At 38.5% G+C, this 26,776-nt stretch overlaps 1 pseudogene; it reads left to right on the top strand.

Annotated features, from left to right (window-relative positions):
- Positions 1–653: 653 nt before the first annotated feature.
- Positions 654–17,328, top strand: LOC108719710 (annotated as a pseudogene).
- Positions 17,329–26,776: the final 9,448 nt, after the last annotated feature.

Here is a 26,776-nt window from a genome sequence, read left to right as displayed (position 1 = left end):
GAAAGTACAGAGCTGCAATATGACTATGAAGATTTTCATTCATCCAGGTCATGGTATATCTAGTATAGGTAAATCTAAAAACAACTGGACTTGCTGAGTAATCAATGAAGACGTTTCACTACTCATCCGAGCAGCTTCTTCAGTTCAACTGACTGGTGTGGGAAATTCTCAACATATAAACTCTTCCACTAATACTATCACAATGGCACATTCTAACTCTTCAAAGAGGTGACATCTGAATTAATTCACAGAGGTGTAGATTTTGTGTAGTTACTGTGATAGGATTATCCAATGTGTCATGCAACTCCTAGATACAGGTGTTACTTGTGAGAGTTGCATGAATGGATGTGTGTCTGAAACCGCCGGGGTACAGATGTTAGAACAGCATTGTATGTAGCAGACAGGTGGGAATGAACGGGTCAGACAGATCAACTTTACCATTGATGCCCTTAAGCAGAAAGTTGAACACCTGAAACTGAGTCTGGCAAAAGAACTGCCTGATGGATCCCTGGAAAGGGTGGTTGTGTTTGTTGAACGTGCACAGATTGCCCAACACATTAAGAGTAAGGAGCGACAAATAAGCAAATTCACCACGTTACTGTCACGAAGCAGCAGTTGGAAAAGGACTGAAGAACTAACCTGGAGGCAGAAAGATGAGACACCAAACACTAACTCAGCTGGAAAAGGACGTGCTAGCCAAGGGGTTAAACTATGCAATGACACCACAACTCATCACAGCCACAAAATCTGCTATCAAAAATAATCACTTGAACAAGGAAGAAGCAGAACAACTCTGGCTAAAAGTGTCAGCTGCTTTGGCAAGTGCCAGAACACCTCCCTCTAACCTTAGTACACAAGAGAGGAGAGCACTCAGTTCTCTTAGTAAGGACCCGGACATCACTATCCTGCCAGCAGATAAAGGGAGATGCACAGTTGTGCTCAACACAACTGACTATGACTGCAAGATAACCACTCTACTCAGTGATAGCAATACATATGAACCCTTAAGGAAAGACCCAACCAGCGGTTACAAGAAAAGGTGATAGGTTGCCTACAACAACTTGAAAAGGAGAAAGCCATTGAATGAGTTTTATACCACCGCCTGTACCCCAGAGAAGCCACACCATGTTTATACGGACTCCCCAAGATACACAAAGAAGGAGCCCCACTAAGACCCATTGTCAGCAGCATAAATTCAGTGACATACAACATTGCAAAATTCTTGGCTAACATCTTAGCCCCGTTGGTAGGCAATACAGTGCATCATATCCAGAATGCCAAAGATTAACTAAGATTCACGGCGTTACACTAGAGGCAGAAGAAACAATGATGTCATATGATGTCACTTCTTTGTTCACATGAATACCTACTACAGAGGCAATTGAGACTGTAAGAAATCGACTCCAACAAGATAACACCCTCAGCAGCAGAACAAAGCTCAGTCCCAACCAAGTATGTTTGTTGCTAGATTGCTAGTTTTAACACCACATACTTCATGTACAAGAACCTTTTTTATAGACAGAAACATGGCTGTGCAATGGGTTCTCCAGTCTCTCCTATTGTAGCAAACCTGTACATGGAGGAAGTGGAAAGGAGGGCCTTACTTACTTTCCAGGGAACTACACCAAGTCACTGGTTCAGGTAAGTGGATGATACTTGGGTTAAAATCAGATCCAATGAAGTGGCTGCCTTTACAGAACACATTAACTCAGTGGACAATAACATCAAGTTCACAAGGGAAGATGTCCACGAGAACAAACTTGCCTTTTTGGACTGTTTGATATGCATCCAAGAGGGGGGTAACTTGAAGACGGAAGTATACAGGAAACCCACTCATATGGATCAATATCTGTTGTTTGATTCCCACCATCCACTGGAACACAAACTGGGTGTCATTAGAACTCTGCACCACAGGGCGGAAGTTGTGGCAACTGATACAGAGTCCAAAGACAAAGAGCAAAAACATCTCAGAGGAGCTTTGAAAGCGCGTGGTTACCCAGACTGGGCCTTTGTCAAAACAGCAGCAACCAAGCCCAACAGGAACACCAATAGAAATAACCGGCCGGAGACACATAGTAGGCTGGAGTGTCTAAGAAACTCAGGAGGATTTTTAACAAACACCACGTCCCTGTGTTTTTCAAACCGAGCAACACACTGAGACAAAAACTGGTACACCCAAAGGATCCAACCCCTAAAGAAAAACAAAGCAATGTGGTATACGGAGTCCAGTGTAGCGAGGAGTGCACAGATCTATACATTGGGGAGACAAAACAACTGCTCACCAAGCGAATGGCTCAGCATAGGAGGGCGTACTCTTCAGGGCAAAACTCAGCTGTCTTTCTACACTTAAAAGACAAGGGACACTCCTTTGAAGATAGCAACGTCCAAATCTTGGATAAAGAAGACTGCTGGTTTGAACGAGGCATGAAAGAGGCGATTCATGTCAAGGTGGAGAAACCATCCCTGAACAGAGGCGGGGGCCTTCAACACCACCTGTCTGCTACATACAATGCTGTTCTAACTTCTGTACCCCGGTGTTTTCAGAACACTTCACACATCCATTCATGCAACTCTCACAAATAACACCTCTTTCTAGGAGTTGCATGACACATTGGATAATCCTATCACAGTAACTACACAGAATCAACACCTCTGTGAATATCTTCAGATGTCACCTCTTTGAAGAGTTACAATGTGCCATTGTGATTGGATTAGTGGAAGAGTTTATATGACGAGAACTTCCCACACCAGTCAGTTGAACTGAAGAAGCTGCTCGGATGAGTAGTGAAAAATCTTCATTGATTACTCAGCAAGTCCAGTTGTTTTTAGATTTACCTATACTAGATATACAGAGCTGCAAGTATGGGGAAAGTTCTGAAAGTTTAGTATATCATCTCTATAGAAATTGATTCTACTGTTTTAGAGGCTGCAAACACTTTCCAGCAAAACCAGTAATATTTGACTCTTTTATGTGCTAATTATTACTTGTGATCTTGCAATTCCTTTTGAATTAAGCATTTCTCACAAATATTAGTCAGAAGTGTTCTACAACACGTTATATATTCAGAGTTTAGGTTTCCCCTTTAAATGTGTCTCCCCTTTGGCATTTTTGCACAGATTCTCTTAGGCTAAGTTTATTCTAGCCTAGACGGAATATATTTTTCTACCATTTATCCACGTATTCTTTATTCTCTTTACAGAGAACATATCAAATCTTCAGGCACTGTTGCATAGGAATCCTTTCTTCTTTCATACATTCAGATAAGTAGTGCTAGATGAAATTAAACTTAGGTTCCTACAGCACACTGTCTATTGTTAATTGTTTGGTAATTGTTCTAAAGAGCAGAAGTTATTTTAAAACAGTGCCAAAACCTTTGGTCCCTCTGCTTCTGTTTTACTCCTGTACAGTATATTTGCAAATGGCATGCTGTACAAATGGCAACAGGCTAAGACTATTGAACAAAAAAAAATAAAATCAATTTATAGGGTCTTACGCAAAGATTTTTTTAGCACTAAATAAACACCCAAAATAATGAATGCTGTTATTCTACGGGGAAAATAATAAGGAATTATTATAATCTCTTATTTATACAGTACAAAAGTTCTACATAAAATATCATTCAAAGTATCATTCACATCAGTCCCTGCCCCAGTAGTAGTAGTTGCACAACAAATACCTGGGCATTTAATGCATTCATACAGTATATTAAAAAATCTGAAATTTATAAGCCACAAACTGAGAAGCTCCCCCTTTATATTTATGTATATACACAGCTTGTGTTTAAAATTGGGCAAACCAAGTGAGATATGCTGGTTTTTTTTGTGTGATATTTTAGGGCATTTGATATAGTCACATGTTCTCAGTGCAATCTATAGCACCTAAGACATTCGGATAACACTGTCAGAGTAGAAGTCTCTTTTTACAGTATTCTAGTCATCCCGTTCCCTTGGAAACTTAATATAATTCCATGACACAGAACGCAGTGAAATCTTGACCTGCCCAAGGTATCATGAAAATGTGTTAGTGGTGGTAGGTAAGGCTCCAGTTCCTCATAAAGGTCTTTAATTGCTGCCCTACAGCTCCTCACTACATCTACATTCCATCTGATGTTGTTTAGTAACGCCTACTCGTATTAAATTTCACAGCATTATTTTATGATTTTATCGCTTAAAAGATGTTAGTGAATAATGTGTTACGATTAATTCTATTCTATAAGTATCAGAGTGCAGAAATGTAGAATTAACGTTTCCGATATGTCTATTAGTGCAATACTTTGATGAATCGTTCCTTAAATAATGCGTCTTAAATAACGCACAAAACAGTGCGTTAAGGAATAACGACCTTTAGTGAATCGGCCCCTATATAACATAACATAAATATTATGCTGAATCTTATTGTGAAGTTAATATCCCCTAAAACACAATAAACTCCTTAAAAGTAACAGCCCGCAAAACATTTTATCCAAATTAACTTGTTTTCTTTAACTTTTATCATCTGATTAGATGTTTTTAAGACATTTACCTCTCCGTTTAGCATGATACTTGCTTCCATATAGGTTTTACAGCCCCATCTGGTGGCTGAGTTCAACATTACATTTAACTGAATTTGTACTGTATTTTAGGGTGTTTACATTAATTCAAGAATGTTGGGTGGAGGGGAAAGGGGTTGTAACATACAGTACATATACAGTACTTTTCTTTTAATTTTTCTCTTCTTCTACAATATTTAAAGTGATACTGACACTAAAACTTTTCTTTTTAAAATATGAATCTACATTAAAAGTTACATATAGGTCACATTGATCATTTTTTGCTGATAGTTCTGCTTTTATAAGTAATTATTACTTTAAGTTCCTAAACCTGACTGTTTTGTCAACCTGATGGTCCAATCTCAGTCTGTCAGTTTGAGTAATGTTAACGGACTACTGCTGCACAAATATGGCAGCCCCCTCATAGAGGAACATGAGGGTAAGAAAGGTAATGTAAAAGCATCAAGCATCAGCCAAACACTTAGCTACAATAGATTAGCTACAATAGTGCAAGCTATAACACTATATTTATTCTGTAGAATACTTTACCATACCAGAGTAAACAGCTCTAGAATTGCTCTGTGTTTGTTTAGGATAGCAGCTGCCATATTAGCTTGGTGTTACATCACTTCCTGCTTGAGTCTCTCCCTCTCCCATTTGCCAAACCCATTGAAGTCAATGGGCATCAAAATTATTTTGAAGCGCCACAATTTTGAAGTGAGCAACAATTTTTATACGCACGATTATTTGTTGGCAGCAAAACGTGGACATTTGCAGCCAATCAATGCCTGCCAAATTTATTCTCCCATCACTACTCATATCAAAACTTTGCCCATACTTACATATTCCTTACTATTTGCACCATTAGAAAATCATGGCTTTGTCACGATGCAGTAGCTTTTTTTTTTATTTAACCTTGGAATGCAGGTTTTAAATTAGGGTTTCTTTATTTCTCTTCCTGCTTTTTCTTATATAATTAGAATCATTAAAGGATGAATTATACTGATCAGATTTTATTTCACTTAATATACCCTTTAGCTATTCATAGAGAAATTATACCGAAATAAAAAGCTGTCATTTTTTTAGAGTTTATCTTATCACTTAATCACTTTGTCATAATTGAAGATTGTTTATTCATAATTCAGCTTTTGCATATAGCTCTTGTACTGATTGTTATACTGTATGATTCATATTTTTTTGCCAATTTTAACACTGTAACTTATTTACTGTATCTTGTTCTCTGTTGCTACATGAGGTAGAAACTAAGCTTTTCGCTGCACAGGATAGATTGTTCATCAGGACAACTGCCAGAATTGAACATATGGTAGTGCTATACAAATATCCCAGCTTACTAAGCCCCATATGTCTTTATTAGAACTACAGTACACCAGTAAAAGTTAATTGCTAATTAGTTGCATATTCCTTGATTAGTCTAATATAGCTTTGCCGTACTGGTAAAATGAGTCTAAGAGTGGCTCACTGAGGAATTGAGATTCCCTTGTTACCCAAAATTTGGCGGCTGCAAAGTTTCATGAGAATAAGAAAAAGAGAATGAGTTAAACATTACGCCTACTTCCTTCTTAATTAAGGATTTAAACTGAATTTACATGAGCAAAAGTAAAGCTCATAGGCACATAAGTTTTAAAACATACAGTTTTATGTTTGTCATTAGATACACAGTAATTGTGTGAAATGAAAAATGATGATCATTATTTGGAACAAACACAGTTACTATAGGCTCATTAAATGCAACTTGATGTGTTCAACCTGGATTTGTCACTTGCCTGCGCTAGAGAGGCACGACTTGTAAACTGGACCCACAACCACAATTTTTGCCCACTTGGAATACCTACCCACCCTGATCTGCAACTGCCTTATCCAAAACACGCTGACCACCATGAAACAGGAAGTGATGATGCTGCGTTCTGACACCAGAAGTGGGTGGGAGCAGAAATTTTTTTTTAAATGTGTAAAGATGTAAAACTTGTTATCCATAGACCCACAATTCAATCCATAACAGGCAATCTGCACCTATATCTATTTATTCACATATGCCTGTGCCTCAGGTATCAAGGCGAGTCTGAAGGTATACGCCTCCCCCACGCTTCCCACTGAGCTGCGCCCTGAGGGTTGGTAAAAGACGGTCCCAAATAAGGAATAGCAGGAGTGCCAATTGAGCCCGCAGAAATAACAGTTTGTGAATAAGGACTCAGCACTTATCTGCAATAGAAGAGACAAAGTCAGGAACAAGCCGGGTCATACACGTGAGACAATCAGGAAGCTGGAGCCGATTTGGGATTAAACGAGCAGAGTAGTCAGGAGAAGCCAAGGTCGAAATCAGGAGTATCAATCACAGAAATCCAGGGATAATCAGAATAATAGTCAGGCCGTAGTCGTAATCAGAAGAATCATCAAAGTCAAAATGCTTAGTGTCAGTAGAGACAATCACCTTGCATTGAGCCTAGGCCTGAGCGTCCTTTTAACCTCAGGATGCATGCTTACGTCAGGACGCGCGCCTGCGTCAGAACGTGTGTGCGCGTCAGAACGTGCACAGGCGTTAGAACGCATGCGCGCATCAGAACACGCACCTGTGTCAACAACAGGCGCTGGCGTAGAGACGCGGCCCGGAGCTGTTCTACTGAGCCCTGACAGAGTGATTGGAAAGAGCGGGCAGCATTTGTTACTGCATTCCCCTCTACTGGAACACATGAAACATCTACAGTACCATAGGGAAACACAGAAAGAAACACCCATGTGTAAGATGCCTTAGAATTTATTGCATAATAACATTATCAGAATATACATTACAACATTTATCTCAATATTCTATATTGGATCTGTTCAACTGAACAATAAACCCATAAAGCATCGTGTGGCCCTCCCGAAAGTCAATTTTTTTTGTTAGCCACTTTAAATATAATCAAGCCCAACAATACAAGTCTCTAGACTAAATGACAGATTTTAAAATGCCAAAATCTAAAGAATTTGAAAGCAAAAGGAAGGAAGCTCCAATGAAAAAGGGCTAGTTGTACCATGGAGGTGTTTTTGAGTAAGAAGCATGAATGAAGCAATTGTAGCTGAGTCTAGATGCTGGTGGTCCTCATCTTGAGTGAATAGAGATAGCTGTACAGTCAGTACTGACTGAAATAATGGAAAATGATGTGCATGTGAATTCCCCTCTCAGAGAATTCAAATGTGTTGTCACAGAGAGTATTGATAACTGTGATCTTTCTGATTTTGCTTGTTTCATTCTGTATTGTTGATTTGAATGGTCCAGATTATTGCAGACAAAGAAATAACAGGAAGCTGCATAGAAGGCAGCCAAAATATCAAAGAAAACATTTTTAAATATTTTATTACATTAGTATATGTGTTCTAGAAATGAATGCAATTCTGCTATGACAAGGTATCTTTGTCTCCAAAAATTTTGAATGTATTTCCTCACGGGAAACAATCTATATACAACAGTAAATACTGGCTTTCTGCCTTTTTCCTTCTGCAAAAGCATTTTTCAAAATACAGTCTGGTAATTGCACATTAATGGGTTCTTTCAGTGAGGCTGTATTCCTTTGCAATTCTAGATAACACAGTCCTTTCTACTTTACCTTTTTAGTAATTACCTTGACATTTCCATAAAGGTAATCTGACATGTCAATGCCTGTAAATTTTGCTTTTTATAATGTAGCTTTTAAAATATCTGAAAACCCAGAAAGGTCCTAAAGTCAGGTCATTGGAGCTTTGTTTGCCTATTTAGTGAGCTGAAAAGCTTGGCCAGACATCAAAATATGCTGCTATGCACCATGGACAATTTAAACTGTTTAACATTTAGAATAATAAATAGGATTATTCTTGTTGTTAGTGTGTTCAATTGAAAAATATAGAATAAGCATAAATCACTGCCCTGGATCATAGAAATATAGTAAGTTAGGTTGAAAAAAGACACATGTCCATCAAGTTCAACCTGCCACACTCCTGTCTAACTGCTAGTTAAACCAGATGAAGGCAAAAAAAAAACCATTTGAGCCTCACCAAGTTGCCCCATAGGGGGAAATCGGACTAGTCCCTGGATCAACTTGTGCTATGAGCTTCCGTAACCATGTATTTCCTCAATTGCAAAAAAGCCATTCTACCCCTTCCTAAAGCTATCTAATGTATCAGGTTATACAACTGCTTCAGGGAGAGAATCCCACATCTTCACAGCTCTCTCACTGTAAAAAACCCCTTCTGAATATTTAAGTGGAACCTCCTTGCTTCTAATCGGAATGGGTGATTTCGTATCAGCTACAAAGACATACTGGTAAATATTAGAGAAATTATTATATGATCCCCTTATATCTTTACACATAGTTATCATACAGGGTAGGACTGTGAAAAAACCCGATGGGCCCAAAACCGCACCCTTGTTTTCTTCCTCTCTGCTAAAAAAGCAGTATGCGTACCAAACAGATCACATCTACTGCTCCCCTGCTGTCCAGCGTCTTACTTACCTCATCATAAAAAGCAATCAACTTTGTCTGACATGACCTATCCTTCATCCATGCTGACTGCTGCTCATCATGCCATTGCCTAGGACAAAATTTTGAATGTGATCCCTTAACAAGCTTTCAAATAATTTGCCCACCACAGATGTCAAACTTTACTGACCTATAATTGCCAGGCTGAGATTGTAATCCCTTTTAAAATATTGGATGACATCAGCTTTCCTCCAATCCATAGGTACAATACCAGATTAATGTGAATCTGAGAAAATAAGAAATAGAGGCCAGTCTAAAACTGAACTAAGCTCTCTTAGAACCCGTGGGTGCATGCCCGCTGGCCCTGGCACCTTGTTCACATGAATTTTTATTAAAGCTTCATGAACCATATCCTGAGTCAACCACATACTAGACTGAGCTGAGCCAACAGTGCAGCTATGAAGTGAGCATGGGAACTCTGACTCCTCCATTGTATACACTGAAGAAAATAACTGATTTAGCACATTTGCCTTTTCTGTGTCTGCTACAATGATACTGGTGCCATTATTTAAAGGAGCAACACTCTCAACTCATATATTTTTACTATTAATATACTTAATGTTTTGGGGTTAGTCTTAGCCTCTGCCGCAATGCACTCCTCATTTCCTATCTTCCAGATTGTGGTTTTAAAACATTTATTATAGTGTTTATATTCATTAAATGCATTTTCTTAAATGCCTTTATCTTCTCCCCTATAAACTTCTTTACTTCTATATTAAGCCACATAGGGTGGTTCTTGGTGCTTCTACATTTACTTCATAAGGGAATAAATTGAGAACAGTAATGATTTAATATAATTTTAAATCATAACCATTGCTGTTCTGTGTTTTTAGCAGAAAAAGTGATGGATCCCCATTCAATTTTTTGTAGCCTCTAGCCCAGACCAAATCTCTACCAAAAAGTAATGCACACCCTCCCCGTGGTAATTAATTTAGTGCATGGCTTCAGTTCTGGCTTTACATTAAGACAAACCATTATTAATCCCTCTGTCCCTTATTAAAGGGGTTTAACCATTTAAATTCACAGCCCAGTCACATTTAATCCCATCGGGTCTCAGTGATACCAATTATATCATAATTTTCAGCACATAACCTCAACCTCAGCTCCGCATTTTACCTGACAAACCCCATGCTGTTGCTGGCAGACAGTGAAGGTTACTATTTTTCCCTTTATTTTTACAGTTGTGTTTAGAATAAAAGCAGTTCAACTCCACTAACCTGATCAATCACTGCTTTTGGTAGAAATTATATTTCTACATGGCAAATCATTTTTTAGTAGGTGTAGTAGAGTTATAGAAAAGCAACATACCCAACAGTCATGACATGCATGCTGCTGATTCTGTATAATTGAATCATTAATTGAGGCTTTTTCAAAATAATAGCAGTGTTCAAAATAATAACAGCATGTTCCAAATAATAGCAGTGTGGAGTTCAATTAGCGAGTTCGTTCATTCTGTGAAAAAACAGGTGTCAATTATGGCCCTTATTTAAAGAATGGAAGGCAAGCTAGTTAAAGTGCATTTCTCTCTGAAAATCTAAGTAAAATGGGTTGTTTCAGACATTGTTCAGAAGAAAAGTATACTTTGATCAAAAAGTTGATTGGAGAGGGGAAACATATAAATAAATGTAGAAAACGAGAGGCTACTCAACTAAAATGATCTCAAATCTTTAAAATGGCAACTGGAAGGCATGGAAGACAAAGGAAAACTACCATTGGAATCTATAGAAGAATAGCCAAAATGGCAAAGACTCAGGCCATGATTAGCTCCAGGAAGATCAAAGAAGGTCTTAGGTTACCTGTGAGTACTGTTACAATTAGAAGATGCCTATGTGAAGCCAAGCTATCGGCAAGAAGAACCCACAAAGTCCCATTATTGAAAAAAGTCATGTGCTGAAGAGATTACAATTTGCCAAAGAACACATTGACTGGCCTAAAGAGAAATGGTGCAACATTTTGTGGACAGATGAAAGCAAAATTGTTCTTTTTGGGTCTAGGGGCCACAGACATTTTCTCAGACAACCCCAAACACTGAATTCAAGCCACAGTACATTGTGAAGACAGTAAAGCATGGTGGCGTAAGCATCATGATATGGGGATGTTTATCATACTATGGTGTTGGACCTATTTATCTCATACCAGGGATCATGGATCAGTTTCAATACATCAACATACTTGAAGATGTCATGTTGTCTTAAGCCAAAGAGGAAATGCCCTTGAAATGGATGTTTCAACAAGACAACAACCCCAAACACATCAGTAAACAAGCAACATCTTGGTTCCAGACCAACAAGATCTACTTTATGGAGTGGCCAGCCCAATCCCTGACCTTAATCCAATAGAAAACTTGTGGGGTGACATCAAAAAGGCTGTTTCAGAAGCAAAACCGATATGTAATGTAATGGGTGCCAGAAGTTGGTCAACACCATGCATCACAGATATGCAGTAGTTCTCAGAAACAGAGGTTATACAATTAAACATTAGTTCAGTGATCCAAAGGAACACAAAATCTTGAAACATTTTTCATTTTATACAGTGAATGTTTGAGTTTGTAAAATAATTGCCATTTTTTTAAATATTCAATTTTCTTTGCTTTCTATAAATGAATAACACAAATTTGAAACATTTTTCTTCATGTTTTGATTTGTAATAGAATGTGCAGTGTTCCCAATGCATTTGCATGTATGGAAATAAAAGCTATTTTAAGGAGTTTGAGCTTCTTCACTTTTTAAATAAACTTCTATTATTCTGAACACAACTGTATATTGTACAATGGAGACTTAGATCTAAGGTCACTGTTCATTGGGATTTCTTCAGCTGGTACAAAATGAGCCCCCCTCACTCTCCCCGATAACCCTTTACCCATCCCACTGCCAAGCCTACACTAGCTTCCCCATACATTATGTCAGTCAATCTCCAGGACCAAATGAGCCAGACCAGATAATTTCCCCATTTTAGTGAAATTATCATGGATGCCTCCATATTTCTGTATGGAGCCTTTGTATTAATGAAATAAAAGTTTGTTATAGATTTAATCCCCTTTCCAATCACTTATTTAACCTTCGCACGGCACCGGAGGCGAGCTGACTGACTGTGGGACGAGAAACAGCAGAGTTTGCGGACGCGCAGCGGGTGAGCAAGGCTGCCTGAACTCAGGGAACGGTGTCTAAACAGCGCCTGGGAAACACGTCGGCATCGAGCGATCTCTTTGCGAGTCTTCCAACGCTCTCTTCTGACGGCAGTCTGGTAAGTCCTTAGGACCCGCAGGGTCTAAGTCGGATCTCTAACGATTCTTCACCATCTGTAGCGTCTCTTTTCCTTCAGAAACATCGCACGCTACAACATCGTATATACCCTGCTTAAAAAGAATACTCTACACGCTCTTGTTTGAGGATCACGATTGTGAGTAGTTCTAACATCAAAGTTATTTCTAGGAAGAGCCGAACGTACTACTCTATGTGTAGTTTCTTTTCATTTTAGGTGCCTGTGTTTAAGGAGTTATAAGGTTAATTAGCGCACCTCTCTTGCTGACTTTTATTACTCACAGTGGAAGTGTGGATCCACTATTTATTGGTGCTGCTTTCCCTGACCCTACTATTCGTGCAACAGCGCAGCCTTCACTCAATTTTCTTTGTACATGGTAGCTACAGCCTATATCCTAATGGAGAGGTACATTGGGGCAAATAGCGCTACCTGAGGAATAAAGAGCTCTGGGGAATGGACATTTCATGTGAGCTTAACTGTGTTGTCTACCCGGAGTAGAGAGAGAAAGTTTCACCAGTGTAGGAATATTATTGCATTGCACTGTTTAACCTATTCTTTCCATTATTATTTATATAACGTTTCTCCTGGTTTAGTGCAAACAGTGTGTTTTATTTTCCTAGTGGAATTCCCCTGAGGTGTGATCCTCAGTGTTCACTAGGTAGAGGCACTGTGTATATCACAATTCCCAGTATCTTTCATCCACAGAACTCAGGGCCCTGGATTGCAAGGGGTTAATAACTATTTAAAAGAGAGTGTAACCAAGATAGGGTTATATCTTCAATAATAAAAAAAAATAGCAAAATCTATTAAAATAACTGACGCACAAATAATGCTTCTAGAGAAACAGGTTTTCTGGAAATGTTTGCTTTAAATGTGAGCATTAATACAGTACATCTAAAAGGAACACCCCTTAAAGGTTGTATTAGACCTGTTCCTGCATGAAAACAGAATGATGTGAATAGTAAAGAGTAACTTGATTATTTCAGAAACAATACATAATCCTGAATTTATTATAATTAGAACATTTTTTATTTTAGTATGATGATGATTACATTACATTTGAATGTTCACAATAGTTCCCCTTTAGGCAAGATAAGCAATAGAGCAGTACTTAAATGAGCTTTTAAAACAAAGTGTAGCCTACCCAAGGGTATGGCTTGATATAGTGATATGACTGTAATGACACCCCAAAGATTCCCAGTAAATACCAACACAAGAAAGTGAACTCAGATTTATTACACATACAGAAAATTGAAATGCGCAAAAATAAAATAATAAAATGCAATGCAATTTAAAATGGTTAAATTCACACTAGTATTTGATTTTAACAATAAAGGTAAATAAGCCATACCTCCCAACCGTCCCATTTTTCGCGGGACAGTCCGATTTTGACAGCTCAACCCGCAGTCCCGGATTGTTACTGAAATGTCTTGACTTTCTCTTTGATCTCCTGGACTGAACAGCCAGAAAAAGATACAATGTTTCTAAAATGTATCCGAATACGTGGCAGGTGCACTAAGATCATTTTGTAACTATTTAAGATAAGCAAAAAAAACAATGGTACCTATTTAAGATAAGCAGGTCTCTTGGGGAAACTGTGACTTGCAGCTTAAAGGGCAATTCACCTTCATTGGCAAAACTGTAATAACACATAAAACCACAGAAATGTGTTCAAACTTTCATAACCTGACAAATTTTGTAAAATGATCATGGTAATTAGGGAGTGTGGCCACAAAAATAGGTGTGGTCAAAATAATCCGCAGGAAAGTCTGATACTTAGCAACTTGCTTATAGGCCACAGATCTCACTCTCAAACACTCAATACTGAGCTGGAGATTTGGAATGGCTCTGGCTGTATTTCAGTCAGCTTCCCAAACTGTGCAGGAGGATTTATTCTGCTCCCTTTTTTTTCTTAATGATTTCCTTTTTTCCACTTCCTCTGATGAGCAGCACCTTCTGGGATCTGTAGTCTTCACATTATTATTTATACTGCTGTAGCTCTCAGAGTAACAGTGAATAATAATTCAGAAACAAAGAAAACCTGCAGGGCTACAAAAGTTATCCAGAGAATGGTACTATTGCCACTTTGAAGTCAGGAAGGAATTTTAACCCCTCTGAGGCAAATGGAGAGACCTAAAATGGGGGTTTTGAATGTTCATCTGGATCAACTTGCAATCAGGCCGGTTTCATTTAGATGAAAATGTTGAATTCAATGAGCGAATTCTTTTTTTCAGCCTAATTATTATGTTACTATATTACCCTGAAAGTGCTTGCCAAGAGTCAAAAACTAAAGGGCCATCTGGAAGCGTTCCTATCAGACCTACAAGCACTCAAGAGAACTAAGTTCCAGACGAACTGCTAGGTTACAGTAATTGCTAAAAAAGCTAAGATCAAAGAGATGCCTGTCACAAGCGATGAGCAAGACATCTGATCCTCAAGCTTCCAAATCTTTTTTATGTATCTTGCACGTCTCCTTGGAGGTAGATTTTAGAGATTCAAACACCATGGGAACCATGGGGATGTTTAAACATGTTACTGATTGTATTCCTAAGGCAGATATCTTTGTTATGAAATAAGTTAACCTATTAAATAAATATTATAAATAAAACCCATTGGAGGATAAATGCCACATGGTTGATATACAGTGCATCTACTTTTCCATAATTTCAATAAAACAGGATAACAAGTGTGGAAAAGGATGTCTCAAAGGAGTAATATTGTGAATAAGGCAGCAGACAAGGGGGGAGGAGTTCTAGTGGTGACAGATAGGTAGTATTATTTGCAAGATTTTAAGATGTTACTACTGTACCTATTTTAAAGGTGTTCTTTGAAAAGACATACAAAAGTAGATTAAAGAAAGAGAAATTGTGAAAACTTGCTCTAGTTCAGACTCAGGGTCGGACTGGGCCAGACCCCCTCTAACGATATTGGGATTTGACGGTGCAGCGCCCCCCGCACATGCGCGGCGAGCGATGTCCTTCATGCATGCGCGCTGAGCAGTAGGGGTGTGGGGGGTCGGAAGGGGGCTCTGGACAACTGTCCCGGTGGGCCCCGGGCCCCCTAGTCTGACCCTGTTCAGACTGTAGCATTGACCAGCTGCTATTTTGTATCGCGCTCAAACTTACCTACACTCTGAAGTTGACCAGCTACTAAAACTGATATAAGGCTTAATTTGCACATGTTAAAAAGGTAAAAACCTCCAACCCTCAAATTCCACCTGTGTGAATCCCTTTAAATACTTCTTACAAAAATTGAGGTGTTGGTATCATATTTTGACCAAAATGTGTAAGCTTGCTTGCCACAGCAAAGTTCCTCATATAACATGAGTCTTACACTGACTACTGTGTATTAAATATAGCAACTGTGTGCATTATGTGTGAATGAGTACTAGTACTAGAACTATGTTTATCTACCCTTTGTACTTCTATAGGAGCATTGCAATGTTTCTACAAAAGTAGATAGCAGGTTGAAGTTGCAGTAACACTTAAGATCGTAGAGCACAGTTGGTATGTTTTTTACAAAAACATCATCTAGTAAAATCATTTCTATCTGTCAGGAGCTTACCAGTGACTCTGGGTCCGGTCGGCTGGTCCAGTGCGTTCCAGCAAAGGCGCGGTGCGTTCCAGTGATGTCACGACGTGGGCGTCATGGCGACACCATTTAGTTTGGCGCAGAGGTTTTCCCAGTGCTCGGACATCCTGGCTACACTTTGAGTAAGTGACTTTCGAATTCTACTGAACTTGGCCTTGACTCTGCTTCTGTCTTTCGACTATTCTGCTGCATTAACCCCTGGAATCCTGCTTGGACTTGATTCACTGTTGCCAACCCTGCTTGCTATCTGACTACTCTGTTTAACCCCTGGTACTTCATATAGACTTTGATTTACTGTTGCCGACTCTGCTTGCCTGACTGACTATGCTCCGAATTAACCCTTGGTATCCAGCCTTCATGTTCTTCTATTGTCAACTGGAACACCTGCCTGACCCCTCTGTGTTAGGGAGATATGTGGCCAACCGTTATCACCAGAGCTGACGCCAAGGCTGTGACTATAGTTTCCTGCTCTATGCTGATTCCACCGCTAATCCCGCATTTCCCTGTACTCCTTCGCAGCCACGTTACCCAGCACCTGAAGCACTTCACAGGCTCCCATACCTCACCTTCACCAGCCTCCCTCCGTACCTAATTGGGGGTTGTTCTTGTGAGGGGGCTGTAAGGGTTGTCTTCCTCAACACCAGTGGTTCTTCCCGGTTCGGTAAGTCTGACACTATCCTTCTTGTCCAATGATAACTAACTGGATGCTGTTCAAAAAAAAGATTATTGCTTAGAAGCTGTTTTTAAAGATCTAGTCTTCCAAAGAATAAGGTCAAATGTATTAGAGGAGGAATTAATTAAAAGTAGATTAGGAGATGTGTCAGAAATTTAGAGACAGGGGTCTCCTGAGTCTGATGTAAAGTCAAATGAGTGAGATTCAGGCCTAGAATGGAGGAGAAATGCTTCAAGTGAATAATAATTTTGTGAAGGAAAAAAATAGTAAGGTTACTTTTGTCTCTAAATGTAGTAAGCAAAGTTAGTTGGCATCAAACCAAATCAAAAAGCTTCACCTTCCTTGCATGGATCTCCCAGACAGGAAACCAGAACAATCCCATAAAGATCCCAGACCTCAACCTTGAGCTCCAAAGAGAATGGACAACAATATAATCACTTCAGCTAACTCCCATACTCCTAAAACTCAGAGAGACAGAAGGAGATCATCTTGACATTGATCTTATATAAGCCTACACTATTCCATTGCAGGTGCAAGGTCAACTCCACAGTAAGAGCTAATCCCGAGAACTTTTTAGAACTATAGAGCCCCAGTAAACTTACCGTGGCCAATGGCTTATAAATCTCTACCTGTTATACACTCTCCCACCCTAGGTTCTACATCTACCTACCACCACCCTCCCCCAGACCTCAACCCTGCTTGCAAGCAGTCAACAAGTGTAAGCAGAAAAAGATTCTCAAGGTTGAACTATAATCCTTAATATTTATTCTACAGTATATCAGGATTGTAATGTATTATACTGTGATAAAATGTGAATGGCATCAATGGGCCAATTAAAAGAGTCCAAATATTCATTGTATGTAAAAGAGCTAATGCAAAAATAATATTTATATATACAAGAGTTCCATTTTAAGGAGGGTCACAGCCCCAAAATAACCCTCAAACATGAACTTCATGTCTTGATGAGCAATGATCCGGCCACTTGGGACGAACTTTGATCCATAAAGATTTACCTTTTTAACCCACCAATACTATCACGGACAAAAAGGGAGGGATCCTGCTTATCAAGGTAAAAATAGAGATAATCTATACCTTAGCCAATGTATATATACCCAACTGTGGTCAAGTAAATTTCAGTGAAGGTTTGCTCATACTAGAAGGCAATTTTAATCTCACTTTAAACTCAAGAGTAGACTCCTCCTATGCTAAAAAGAACATATCTTATAACAGTTTAAAAAAACTTGAAAAAACTGATTACCGATATGCATCTAGTTGATATTTGGATGGTGAGATACCCCAAAAGAAAGGACTATACATATTATTCCAAAAAATATGCACTTTATACAATTATTTATTAATATCCCAAAATTGGTTGCATTTGTTTAAGCAAACAAAAATTGGGCATTGCATTCTTTCTGATCATGATCCAGTACAAACAATGTTTACTATACCCCAAACTTCTAGACCAGAGTTTACATGGAGGCTGAATGAATTGCTTTTACATAAGGTGTACACTCAAGTATTTATCAGGAAATTGATAGTGCAGACCATAACAGCCCAACTCACCAGGACCATGCCTGCAACGTTGTGGGAAACAGTCAAAAGTGATCTGAGGAGAAAACTAATTGACTTAAGTAACAACCTAAAAAAAGAAAAAGAGGTACATTTGTTAATACAGGAAATAAATAACTTAGAGTGATCACATAAAGCATCACCAGCACAAGACACCCTTCTTACAATAGAAAGTAAATGCTTACAATTCAGTCTTCGACCATCAGGTATGTAAAACATGTATGTGGTGTAAATAAAGACATTACAAACTGGGGGACAAGTGTAACAAGAAATATAACCACAGGCTAGTGATGTGTGGGCTGGTCCGGCACCTGCTGGACCCACATTTTGGGAGGGTTCAGGCCGACTTACGCACGCCATCATCGGGCCAGCTTCCTCATCCTTTTATGGACTGAGATTTCTGAGGCATGCTGAGTTAGGGCAAGATGTGGGTAGTGGAGCTGCGGGTTTGGGTGGGGTGCAGGTGGACTTTTTGTCAACTCGCACATCACTACCACAGACTAGAGATGTCGCGAACTGTTCGCCGGCGAACTTGTTCGCGCGAACATCGGGTGTTCGCGCTCGCCGGAAGTTCGCGAACGTCGCGCGACGTTCGCCATTTTGGGTTCGCCATTGTTGGCGCTTTTTTTTGCCCTCTCACCCCAGACCAGCAGGTACATGGCAGCCAATCAGGAAGCTCTCCCCTGGACCACTCCCCTTCCCTATAAAAACCGAAGCCCTGCAGCGTTTTTTCACTCTGCCTGTGTGTGCTGAAGAGATAGTGTAGGGAGAGAGCTGCTGCCTGTTAGTGATTTCAGGGACAGTTGAAAGTTTGCTGGCTAGTAATCGTTTTGATACTGCTCTGTTATTGGAGGGACAGAAGTCTGCAGGGGTTTGAGGGACATTTAAGCTTAGGTAGCTTTGCTGGCTAGTAATCTACCTTCTACTGCAGTGCTCTGTATGTAGCTGCAGTGGGCAGCTGTCCTGCTTCTGATCTCATCTGCTGACTGCTGCAATAACAGTAGTCCTTGTAAGGACTGCTTTTATTTATTTTTTTGTTGTTTTACTACTACTACTACTACTACTACTATAAGAGCCCAGTGCTATTAGTCTAGCAGTGTTGGGGAGTGGGACTGGTGTGCTAATCTGCTGCTCCTAGTAGTTCAGCAGCACCAACTTTAATTTTTTTTTTCATCTGTCCCTGAAATCACTAACAGCTCTCCCCCTACACTATCTCTTCCAAGCACACACAGGCAGATTTTTCAGATACATTTTTGCCCTTGATCCCCCTCTGGCATGCCACTGTCCAGGTCGTTGCACCCTTTAAACAACTTTAAAATCATTTTTCTGGCCAGAAATGTCTTTTCTAGATGTTAAAGTTCGCCTTCCCATTGAAGTCTATGGGGTTCGCGAACCGTTCGCGAACCGCTCGCATTTTTGCGCAAGTTCGCGAATATGTTCGCGAACTTTTTTTCCGACGTTCGCTACATCCCTACCACAGACCCATATTATGTCCATTATCAGGATAACTTCACCCAGTATAATGCAAAAGGAATTGCAGTCTCCTTCCAAGCATATTATCACACTTTGTACAAATTGAAAGAAAGGGAATCCCAGGAACCTCAACTATGCTCGAGTTACAGACCAATCTCTCTAATTAATATAGGTCTCAAACTGTACGCAAAAATATAGGTAATAGAATAACACTTACCTCAGATGGTGTCTAGAGACCAATCCGATTTGTTCCTAAGATAGAAGGAAAGGATAATACAACTAAAGTTATTTCCTTAATCTATCAAAAAAATACCATCTTTACTACCCATGACAGATGCCAAAAAAGATATCAACAGGGTCTCCTGGGAGAATTTAGAATTTTAGATAAAGCCTTAGATGGCTTTAAGCATAGGTCAAATAATTATAGAATACTAGCTCTATACCAGAACCCATCAGGAAGAATTAGAGTCAATGGGACACTTTCTCTGCCAGTTAAATATCTTACAGGACGAGATAAGGGTGCTCCCTCTCTCTAAGTGTTCTTTATCCTAGTCATGGAAACTCTGCTAGCTCATATCAGAAACAACCCAGATATTTCAGGCATTATAGTTAATGTCACTAAGTACAATAGTGCAGCATACGCTGTTTCTTACAAAACCTGCTATATCCATTCCGAATATAATATCCCTCTTAAGAAAAATTGTGAAACTCTCTAATTTTAAAGTGAACTATAGCAAGTCAGAACTTTTCTTTAAATGGACCACCTCAACTATTACATACCTGGTTATTAAGCTCAGAGCAGACTTGCAATAGTAACAGTGTTACCAAGATGTGGGGCAAATTACAAATATCCTGGTTTTAAGATGATGCTCATATCCAAAGTGCTGCATGTATACTCACCTCCTTCATATTTTACTTGAAGCCAATGATCTACATATTTGAATGAGCAGGGAAAAATGTTATAGTATGTATAGGCATTTGATAAAGACCAAGGATAAAGGTGGTCTAGCATTACCGGATACCTACCTCCATATCTTTGTTACAAACATTGGCATGGGTACTCTGGAAAATATATGAAAAACTAGAACAAGCCACCACACCATACCCTCTAGAAAATTATTTGTGGGCTAACCCAGACAAATAAAATCAAAAAATTCAGTCAGCTCCTGTTGATTCAGGCCAAATTACAAGTAGGGGCAAAAAAAAAACCATCTGTATAATCTAACTTACCCCTTTTACATACTGCAACCCCTTATGTATAATATAGATTTTAGTCCTAGTTTAGAACAGGGCTTATTCATGAGAGTAGGAAGGAAAGCTAACAGAAATACCAGAATAAGTGATCTCATGAAAAATAATAAAATGGTCATGTTCGAAGAAAATACAGAACTCTCAGACAACAGATTTATAGGAATACACTTTGTTTGTGTAGGAATACACATAGTTACATAGTTAGTTACATAGTTAAATTGGGTTGAAAAAAGACAAAGTCCATCAAGTTCAACCCCTCCAAATGAAAACCCAGCATCCATACACACACCCCTCCCTACTTTTAATTAAAATTCTATATACCCATACCTATATTAACTATAGAGTTTAGTATCACAATAGCCTTTAATATTATGTCTGTCCAAAAAATCATCCAAGCCATTCTTAAAGGCATTAACTGAATCAGCCATCACAACATCACCCGGCAGTGCATTCCACAACCTCACTGTCCTGACTGTGAAGAACCCTCTACGTTGCTTCAAATGAAAGTTCTTTTCTTCTAGTCTAAAGGGGTGGCCTCTGGTACGGTGATCCACTTTATGGGTAAAAAGGTCCCCTGCCATTTGTCTATAATGTCCTCTAATGTACTTGTAAAGTGTAATCATGTCCCCTCGTAAGCGCCTTTTTTCCAGAGAAAACAACCCCAACCTTGACAGTCTACCCTCATAATTTAAGTCTTCCGTCCCTCTAACCAATTTAGTTGCACGTCTCTGCACTCTCTCCAGCTCATTTATATCCCTCTTAAGGACTGGAGTCCAAAACTGAACTGCATACTCCAGATGAGGCCTTACCAGGGACCTATAAAGAGGCATAATTATGTTTTCATCCCTTGAGTTAATGCCCTTTTTTATGCAAGACAGAACTTTATTTGCTTTAGTAGCCACAGAATGACACTGCCCAGAATTAGACAATGTGTTATCTACAAAGACCCCTAGATCCTTTTCATTTAAGGAAACTCCCAACACATTGCCATTTAGTGTATAACTTGCATTTATATTATTTTTGCCAAAGTGCATAACCTTGCATTTATCAACATTGAACCTCATTTTCCAGTTTGCTGCCCAGTTTTCCAGTTTAGACAGATCACTTTGCAAAGTGGCAGCATCCTGCATGGAACCTATAGTTCTGCACAATTTAGTATCATCTGCAAAAATAGAAACAGTACTTTCAATGCCCACCTCCAGGTCATTAATAAACAAGTTGAAAAGCAAGGGACCTAGTACAGAGCCCTGCGGTACTCCACTAACAACACTGGTCCAATTAGAAAATGTTCCATTTACCACCACTCTTTGTTGTCTATCTTTTAGCCAGTTCGCTATCCAGGTACAAATACTATGTTCCAGGCCAACATTCCTTAATTTAACCAGTAACCTTTTGTGTGGCACTGTATCAAATGCTTTAGCAAAGTCTAAGTAAATCACATCCACTGCCATCCCAGAATCGAGGTCTCTACTTACATTCTCGTAAAAAGAAATTAAGTTAGTCTGGCAAGATCTATTACGCATAAAACCATGCTGGCACAAACTCATAGTATTATGATTTGCTATGAAGTCCAGTATCTTATCCTTTATTAACCCTTCGAAAAGCTTTCCTAATACTGACGTCAGACTAACTGGCCTATAGTTTTGAGGCTGAGAACGGGATCCTTTTTTGAATAGAGGCACCACATTAGCAATTCGCCAGTCTCTTGGCACAATACCAGATCTCAATGAATCCTGAAAAATTAAGTAAAGAGGTTTGGCAATCACAGAGCTAAGCTCGCTAATTACCCTGGGATGAATACCATCTGGCCCTGGACCTTTGTTAATCTTAACCTGTTCAAGTCTCTTTTGAATTTCTTCTTGTGTGAACCATGCATCATTAGTTGTATTACTAGAATTGGGAGTGTTAAGAAGGAAACCTTCACTTACTGGTTCTTCATTTGTGTAAACAGATGTACACAGGCAGTTCAAAGTCACAGATAATGGAGCTACACCCAGACACAGATTAAACACTTTTGAAGAACAACCAAACCCTCCTAAAAGCCATCCAACATAAAATAAAACCCTTCTGTTCTCCATGGGGAAAATTAAGGTAATATTTTACTAACTGAGGAGAAGTGGAACAAGGGCTTTAAACCGATTCATAAAGTGTCTAGACTCTGCTCAAGGACTAATGAAGCTAATTACAAATTGGGCACTAGGTGGCACTACACACCACTAAAACTACATAAGATGTATTTAAACACACAAAACACAAAAACACAGAGGAGGGAAATCACTTTCACATATGGCATGTCCTATACTGAAGCAATATTGGCTTACACAACATGAGATTGTGAAAGGAAACTAATACTCACTAATACTCTCACTAATCTATCCAAAAGAAAAAGACCCTTACCAAACCAATTACCCTCCATCTTCTTTAAGCTAAGCCATTAATCCAAAAGGAATGGAAAGTGACTTCTCCACCTAGTAAAAGAAAACAACAAATGTAAACTATACTGGAAATAATAAATCAATTTCAGGATTTTACTCCAGCCTACAAATACAATCAAGTGTGAAACCTCTAGTGTCCACAATCTTTTAAAATGTCATGATCCAATAAAATTCAAAATAAGTTGCATATAATATGTGAATCCAATACTGATTATATAGGACAGTAATGCATGCCTTACTTTGGTACCCTTCTGTTTACAAGGTATTGTGGAAACATTTTCCTCTCTGGCTCCAATTCCAAATTCAGGAGACAAATCACCCTGGAACTACTCTGTATATGGAGCTTCCACATCTTTAAATCTTACGGTTTCTTGCTGTCTTACTGAATAGGTTTATATAAGAAAGTAAGATTTAAAGATGTGGACGATCGAGATCCAGAGTTGACCCCTGAATAGGCATCGGAAAAATGTTTCCACATTACCACATTAAGCACAGTACCACAATGAGAGTGGCGGGCATCCTACAACAAGTATTTTAACAAAAAAAGAATTTCACTTTTTCAGAGCATCCAAATCACATAATTTGAAATTTGAAATCAAAGAGAAAGATGATGGTAGAAGCCTGTGACTTTATAAAGAAAATGAAATCTTGCAGTAAATTCCAATCAAGTGTATCTGCAATAAAAATGTCTAAGAAGGCAGTGTTGGGGCAAGATGCTAACTCTAAAGGCTGCTCAATTAAATCAATGATTGGGAGTATGGAAGTAATATTTAGAATTTTAAAGCAATGTGTGAAAAGATTTTACAACCAAACCTTAAAAACCAAACTGTGAATTAAATTACAGGTTCAGCTGGGATTTCAAAATAAGTACATTTACATCTTTAGGTAACACCCATCTGTTGTCTGTCTGATGTTCAAATTCTAAATGTATTAAAAATAAACATTTTAAACGGTCATTCAAATACCTGGGCCCATGGTCCCTTATTCCCTTATAGCTCCGATATTTTTACTGGTACAAAATGAGCACAGTAAGCCCATTGGGTGTGTTACTGTTCCTCTCTGTTACTGTTCATCTCGTCTTTTGTGAGTACTGCAGACATGAACATGGAGGACTGTTGGAATTAACAGAACTATTCGAGTTTTTGAGTGAAAAACAGCATCAAACACCTGAAAATCATCAAGGCAAAAAACATCTTCCAACCTCTGCCATTGACTTTTACGTGAATTTAAGTATTTTCAGAATTTTTGCTGCTTTGGGGCATAATAAATCTCTAAATTCAGGAGATTCACACAAAAAAACTCAACCAGACAAGATCAAGCTTTCATAAATAGACCACAAACTGTTGATATTACAATAATATAAATTTTAGCCTGAATCTGTGGTACTGCAAAACAAAAACAAAAAAAGAAACAAATAAATAAAAAAAATAATTACACCAAACAGAGTGTCAACATATGATACTCGATGTAGTATTTGAATTTATACTTTGCATTATTCTTAGGGTCGAGTGTAAAATATAAAGTATGAACAGAGTACAAAATTGTGCTGTGTCTTCATAAGTGGCTTTCCAATAAGCCAGCAATGCAGGTGGCACAGTCAGGGGGGGGGGTATATTATGTTTACTTCTGTTATATATAGAAGTTATATATAAATGGATGCATATTTGTCAGAACTTGCCTCTATTTTGACTTAAAAAAACAGTTTGACTGTGACACCACAAGATGGCAGCAGATTTAAGGGATTTGTGTACATAGTAAAATAATATTCATATAAGTTATATCTGTTTTATGTTGAGTTCAAAATATTTTATCATGTCATTGATTTTAAATCCATTGGGATCAAATATAATTATCAAAAGAATGCAAATACATAAAATAATGTTGTGAACTCCAGTTGATTTGTAGACAATTAAAACACTGGAATTAGACCCCAAGGGCCAACTCTGGCATAACCACATTTTGATTTGTTTCCACTGTAACTGAACAGAATAGCATTAGCTACACAGTCTGTTACCTCCCCTGAGATGCTTGTTGAAACTTCAACACTTCTAATTAGTGTAATTTACCAGGTGCTATCTTGTCAGTGCACAGAACTACGATTGTTTCAGCTCAGCCTCCTAAATGCTAAAATAATCAGGGTATAAAGAAGTACAAAGTGTATTAATATAGCCCAAATATTGCAGTCATTTAACACATAGCAGAAAATATTTTGTTTTCCCATGAAAATTGTCTGCTAAAAGTGCAGTGTTTATCATATGCAAGAAACATTGGTCCCCATAGATTTGCAAGTATATCGTATGTGTTAGACCTGGAAAAGGCTTGAGAGCCCTGGTAAAAGAAAAAAATGCACTTATGCCCAACGCATGTATTATATCGGGAGTAATGTGTGCTATACTGTTAATTATAAGGATATTAAAAGTCAGTAAAGAATTCTGTAACTATATAAAGGCACAAGGCTGCATGCTGGTTATAGGGAGCTCTGGGTAACACTAATGGATTATAAAGATTAATGTACCCCCTACTGTAAATTATAAGGATATCAAAAGTCACCAAGGAGTTGTGTCCATATAAAGGTTCAAGGCTGCAGGCTGTGCTATACAGGGAAATGCTAAGGAGATTTCTAATATCCTCACATTTTACAACAGGTACATTGTTTTTTCAATATACAAGTTTGAGTCTTGCGGCATAAATTACATCACTAAGGATATAATTTACAGAATATTAATGGCTTTTGTGTATTATATGTATATAATACACAAAAGCTATGAATATCTTGTAAATGATATCCTTATAAACGGTGAGTTCTGATGTCATCCATCAGTTATAAACAGTGAGTTCTGATGTCATTTCTGTCACATGACTCACTGGAATTTGTGTATTATAATAAAGTACCCCCATTTGTAAAGTATGAGGACATTAGAAGTTACCTCGGAATTCCATGACCTGTATAAAAAAATATGGTCATGAAACTCTTTGGTAATTCATAATATCCTTATATTTTACAATTGGGGGTACTTTATTCACTATATAAACACTTGGAGGCAAATTCACTAAAGGGCGAAGTGGGCGACGCCAGCGAAAATTTTACTGAACGTTACCTCTTTCGCCAGAGTTTACTTCGCTACCTCAGACCAAGCAAACTGATAAAACAACGCTACGACTTTTCTTTTTTTCAAAGCGGGATTGCCTTCAAAATATTAAATATTTATGTGTGAGGAATTTTTCTAAAACTAATTTGAGGGGCATGCCACATTTGATTAAGGGTGGGCTCATGTCTAGGGCATTAGAGGGCCTCCTTCTTCTTTATTATGGCATACCCCTTTTTGTGTTTATTGTGGGGCAGATTTATCAAGGGTCAAAGTGAATTCGAGAGAATTTTCGAAGTAAAAAAATTTGAAATTCAAAGTAATTTTTTGGATACTTTGACCATCAAATAGGATACTACGACTTCGATTTCGAATTCGATTTGAAGTAAAA

This window comes from Xenopus laevis, chromosome 6S (assembly GCF_017654675.1).
Source record: "Xenopus laevis strain J_2021 chromosome 6S, Xenopus_laevis_v10.1, whole genome shotgun sequence".
Taxonomy (NCBI): domain Eukaryota; kingdom Metazoa; phylum Chordata; class Amphibia; order Anura; family Pipidae; genus Xenopus; species Xenopus laevis.
Note: the sequence above shows the minus strand (reverse complement) of the source record. Positions and strands in the feature narration are given on the sequence as shown.